The sequence below is a fragment of the Schistocerca gregaria genome, unplaced genomic scaffold (assembly GCF_023897955.1).
Source record: "Schistocerca gregaria isolate iqSchGreg1 unplaced genomic scaffold, iqSchGreg1.2 ptg000657l, whole genome shotgun sequence".
NCBI classification, from domain to species: Eukaryota; Metazoa; Arthropoda; class Insecta; order Orthoptera; family Acrididae; genus Schistocerca; species Schistocerca gregaria.
In genome coordinates, this window is record NW_026062041.1 from 65001 (window position 1) to 70000 (window position 5000).

General features: G+C 57.1%; 1 pseudogene; it reads right to left on the minus strand.

Moving 5' to 3' along the window:
* Positions 1 to 4296: 4296 nt before the first annotated feature.
* Positions 4297 to 5000, minus strand: part of LOC126318187 (large subunit ribosomal RNA) — a 2990-nt pseudogene continuing 2286 nt past the window's right edge.

Here is a 5000-nt window from a genome sequence, read left to right on the forward strand (position 1 = left end):
AAAACCGCCCGCCGGTTACGGCAGTAGTCTAGCAGGCACCGGTACAGGGGCCCAGGACATTCCAACTTCCTTAGGCTGTCGAACAGTGCCGGCCACCATAGGTTGTCGAAAGCCCCAGCGATGTCAACCATTATCCCCGCAACGTACTTGGCTGTAGATGTGTCCACCAACAACATTGCCTTGTTTATAGCATCTTCTGTACACAGACCCCTCCTGAATCCATATTGGTCGGGACTGCGTCCCCTAAGTTCCCGGTGTTGCTCTAGCCGAAGGCATAGGAGCTTCTCCTGGAGCTTAGCCATGGAGTTCAAGAGACAGATGGGTCGGTATGATTTCGGCACTTCCGGATCCTTGTCCTCACCCTTTCTCAGAATGACCACTTCGGCCAACTTCCACGATTCTGGTACCCGTCCCTGACGTAAGCACTCATTGTAGAGGTTAGTCAGGTAAGGGCAGATCTCCGCGCACAGGGCTTGGAGAACCTCGGCAGCGAGTCCATCATGGCCCGTCGCCTTTTTACGGCGCAATTCAAGAATTGCGGCGGTAACTTCACGTTCAGTGAACGGAGCAACAGGCGTCTCATCGGCATACAGCTCATGGAGTTGTCGCCTCAAATTCCCCTGTTCCTCGTCCTCATCTTCGCTACTATCGTCGGGCAATAAGGTACTCATGAGGAGCTCAGCTGACTCTTGCCAGTCCTTGGTGTGACTGCCATCGATCTTCCTTAGGGTCGACAGGACCGTCGGTGACCGAACTTTTGACACGGCAATCTTGTACGGTGTACCCCAGGGGTCAGCCGCCAGACTGTCACGAACAAAAGACTGCCAACTCTCAGTCCGTACTGTGTGCAGTGCCCGCTTAAACACGGCTTTGGCCCGCCTGTACCGCGCAAGCGTGGCCTCACGAATGTGATCGCCTATGCTGCGCTGGTAATGCCGCCGCGCTCTTCTGCATTCGCGTCGGAGACGCTGCAGCTCAGGGTTCCAAGGTGCCTTAGGCATTTTCCCTGTGTGGGCCAACGGGACTGCGCCTGTTGCTGCTGTCTGTATGGCCGCCGTCAGATCTTCTGCAGCTTTGTCAACGTCCACAACGCGATCCATTGGCCAATTCGGTATCACTAGATTACCTCTTAGTCGATCCCAATTAGCCTTTCGCCAGTTGTACTTGACGGTGCCGTTCACCTGGTCTTCAGGAGGAGGCTCCCCATCATAGGCTACAGTGAATGTGATCAGATTGTGGTCACTTAGTGTCATTCCCCGCCATACCTTCCAGTTCTCCGCACGGAGATGCTCGTGTGCACTCTTCAGTGTCACATCGATATTCGAGGTCGCTCCACGGCGGCCTTCGAAAGTTGGTGGGAAGTTTGGTCGGTTCAGCACTTCTAGTCTGAGCTCGTGAATTGCTTCAGCGAGTCTCTCACCTCGCCTGGCGGCGCGTCGAGCACCAAGAGGCGTGATGTCACTGTGCCATAGGGGTGACATGGCATTTGCGTCCATTGTGCAAATCAGCAAGTCATTGCGGTAGAACCCAACCGCCTCTTTTAACTGGTCGATATACGGTCTTTCTCTGTGCCTGTACTGAAAGTACATATTTAGCACGAAAAAGGTGAAATCGCCAGTATTTATCTCAGCTAACACCATGCATCTGTTGCTTAGGTGCGCCACTTTGACTGCTCTGAAGGAACGATTTAGCACAACAATTGCTGCCATAGGATGCTCTCCCCCAGCCAGGATCTGAGCTGTTGTCGGCATATATCGGATCTTTCCGTCCCTAGAGTAGGGCTCTTGCAGACATAATATGTCTAGAGACTCCTCCTCCGCTCGGCGTCGTACCTCCTGCATCACCGCTTGCGTTCGCGCGCAGTTCAGCTGTCCTATCTTAACCGACATTGGCATTGTGATTTTTCACAGTCCGGTCGGGACAGGAGAGGTAGCGGCCGGAATGGAGACGGTTGACGAGAGGTCTTGTCTCCCATAGTCTGTCCGCTGGATTTTGCGTTGAGTGAGAATCCTGTAGTAGGCACACTCTTTGCCTGGCGTTTCGCATGTGCGATTACGCTTTTTGCACGGGATACAGACCGCTCGGTCCCCCGCTTTTCTACAGTCCTTCCTCATGTGGCCGTTCTCGCCACAGTGCCCACATGTTATTATACTCGGGTCCTGCTTGCAGAACCTTACCGAGTGGTTCACATCCTGGCACCGCGTGCAAACGACTAAGTCCAGGTAGTCGTCAACCGGCATGGACTCAAAGCCCATGTACAGTCGCTTCTGCCTCAGAATCGCGACTCTGAGTCTGGGGCTTACTTCCACCACGAGATGTGATGTTTGTCTGCCCCTTGGCCCAGTCCGGAACTTCGGCTTAAACTCCTGGCGAAACTGTGTTTCGGAAAGTCCTCCAAGGTCGTTTTGCTTTCGAGTTAGCTCAACCACAGCTTCATTCTTCATGACACATGGTACATGATATATGATTATCTGCGGATTGAGCTTTTTCGGCAGTTCGCACTTGAGTGCTTCTGTCAGTTTGTTGTTAGCTAGAAGCTTCTGGCGATCAGTCTCAGACGCCACATCTACGATGAGCGTCGGGCCGTTTGTGGCGACCCGTGAGAACTTCACACCTTCAACCTCAGGCTTGACCAGGGAGGTGAATTTCTTTCTCACTTCTGCGCCAGTTTCATTGCCCTTGGACTTGATGAAGAGCGTTGCCTTCTCAGTCAGGGCTTTGGTTATCATCGCCTGCGTTTTCCGTTCTGGTATAGGTGGAGCGGCGGCAACTTGTGCAAAGGTCTTGGGTGGCGCCATGGGCACCGCCTTCGTCCTCGCCAGCTCCTCCTCCAAGGCTTCCACCCTTCCGGTGAGGGCCGACTGCGCCATGGCCCAATCAAACAACTTAGCTCTCAGTTGTCTCTTAAAGTCCCCCAGATTTCCCTCCTCGACCAGTTGTCCCGGTTTTAGAGAGTCGTCCACGAGCTTCAGGACGTCCTCGAGCCGCGTCGCGATAAGCTTCACGGTCGCAAGATCGCTTGGGCTTGCCTTGTATCGGGACGTGCCGTCATCGACTGGGCCGCCAGGCTGTTGTCCGGCTACCTGCGCCGAGTCCGGCTGCTTGTTCGGTTTCCGCTTCTTCCGTCGTGTCCGGGACTTGCGTCTCTCGGCACCCGACATTGGTGAAGAGGCGCGGCTACTGCTGGCGCTTTCCCCGACTGGGCCGCCGGGCAGTTGCCCGGCTACCTTCGCCGGTTTCGGCACACTTTTCGCCGTCTCCGGCAGTTGAGACTTCGGCCGTGGGGCCGCCGTCTCTCCCGCCGGGCGAGTCTGGGTGAGCTTGCCGGTGCCGACTGGGCCGCTGGGTCTTTGCCCGGCTACCTGCGCCAGCTTTGGCTCGCTCGCAGCCTTCCCCGCCGGCGGTGTCGTTGGCCGCGAGGCCTTCGTCTCCGCCTTCGGTTCGGACTTCCCCGTTGCGCCTTCCCCGACTGGGCCGCCGGGCTTGCGCCCGGCTACCTGCGCCGGTTTCGGCTTGTCTCCCGCCTTAGGTGCCGCTTTCGGCGCCGGCTGGCGGGGTGGCGGCATCAGATCGGTTACAGCGTCCGCACTCAGCGATCTCTGCCGGAGCAGTTTTCGCAGGTGTTTCTTCTGCTTCCTCACTTTTGCCTTCCGTTCTTTCTCACTGTCACTTTCACTCGCGTCTGCAAGCGTCCGTGCCAGCGTCTCGCTTGCTGCAGTCTTAGCGCTCCGTGCACGAGGTGTACGGAGCTCCAATTCTGGCTCGCTAAGCGCGGGGTCATGGTCTTCTGGCCTATGGGCCTCCGACTGCCCTTGTGTTGGGAGTTCGTCTTGACACGGAGTGTCAGACTCGTCCCCTGAATGGTTGGTGTTGTGACTCCGCGACGGCCCACCAGTTCCGTCGGGACAAGGTTGATTGAGAGAAGCCATGTGGTTCCCACGATCAGCTAGGGATATAAGTGGTCCACCCAGGCGTTGCCCCGCCCACCTGGGTAAGCCTTATACAACAGAGGGTCGGCCGGTCCTCTGAGGTGGCTGACTCACGACTGTTCACAACTCAACAGCCTTGCGCCCCATAGCCGCCAGCTAACGCAGAGGGTGAGGGGTGATTATAGAGATTGTCCTTCTCTTGCCCAGGCGGTTAAGCCAAGACTCCGGTCCGAAACACGCACGACGTTCCACTGCGCGCCTCACAGCGGTCGTTGAAGTACGTGTCTCAGATTACGGACGGCGCTGGTAGCGCTTGCCAGCACCGGGCTCGGGCACCCCGGGTTTGCCAGGCCCGTACGTCGGCTGTATTAGCCTTCGTCCCTGTGGTCGTGGTCTTAGACCACTCAGGAGCATCCTAATCTCGTTAATCCATTCATGCGCGTCACTAATTAGATGACGAGGCATTTGGCTACCTTAAGAGAGTCATAGTTACTCCCGCCGTTTACCCGCGCTTGCTTGAATTTCTTCACGTTGACATTCAGAGCACTGGGCAGAAATCACATTGCGTCAACACCCGCTAGGGCCATCGCAATGCTTTGTTTTAATTAGACAGTCGGATTCCCCCAGTCCGTGCCAGTTCTGAGTTGATCGTTGAATGGCGGCCGAAGAGAATCCGCGCACCCGCGCGCCCCCGGAGGAGCACGCTAAGGCGGACGCGGCCTCGCAGCAAGGAAGATCCGTGGGAGGCCAAGGCACGGGACCGAGCTCGGATCCTGCACGCAGGTTGAAGCACCGGGGCGCGAACGCCGCGCAGGCGCGCGCATCCTGCACCGCCGGCCAGCACGAGGCCAACCAACGGCGAGAGCAGACCACGCCCGCGCTAAACGCCCGCACTTACCGGCACCCCTACGGCACTCACCTCGCCCAGGCCCGGCACGTTAGCGCTGACCCACTTCCCGACCAAGCCCGACACGCCCCGATCCTCAGAGCCAATCCTTATCCCGAAGTTACGGATCCAATTTGCCGACTTCCCTTACCTACATTATTCTATCGACTAGAGGCTCTTCACCT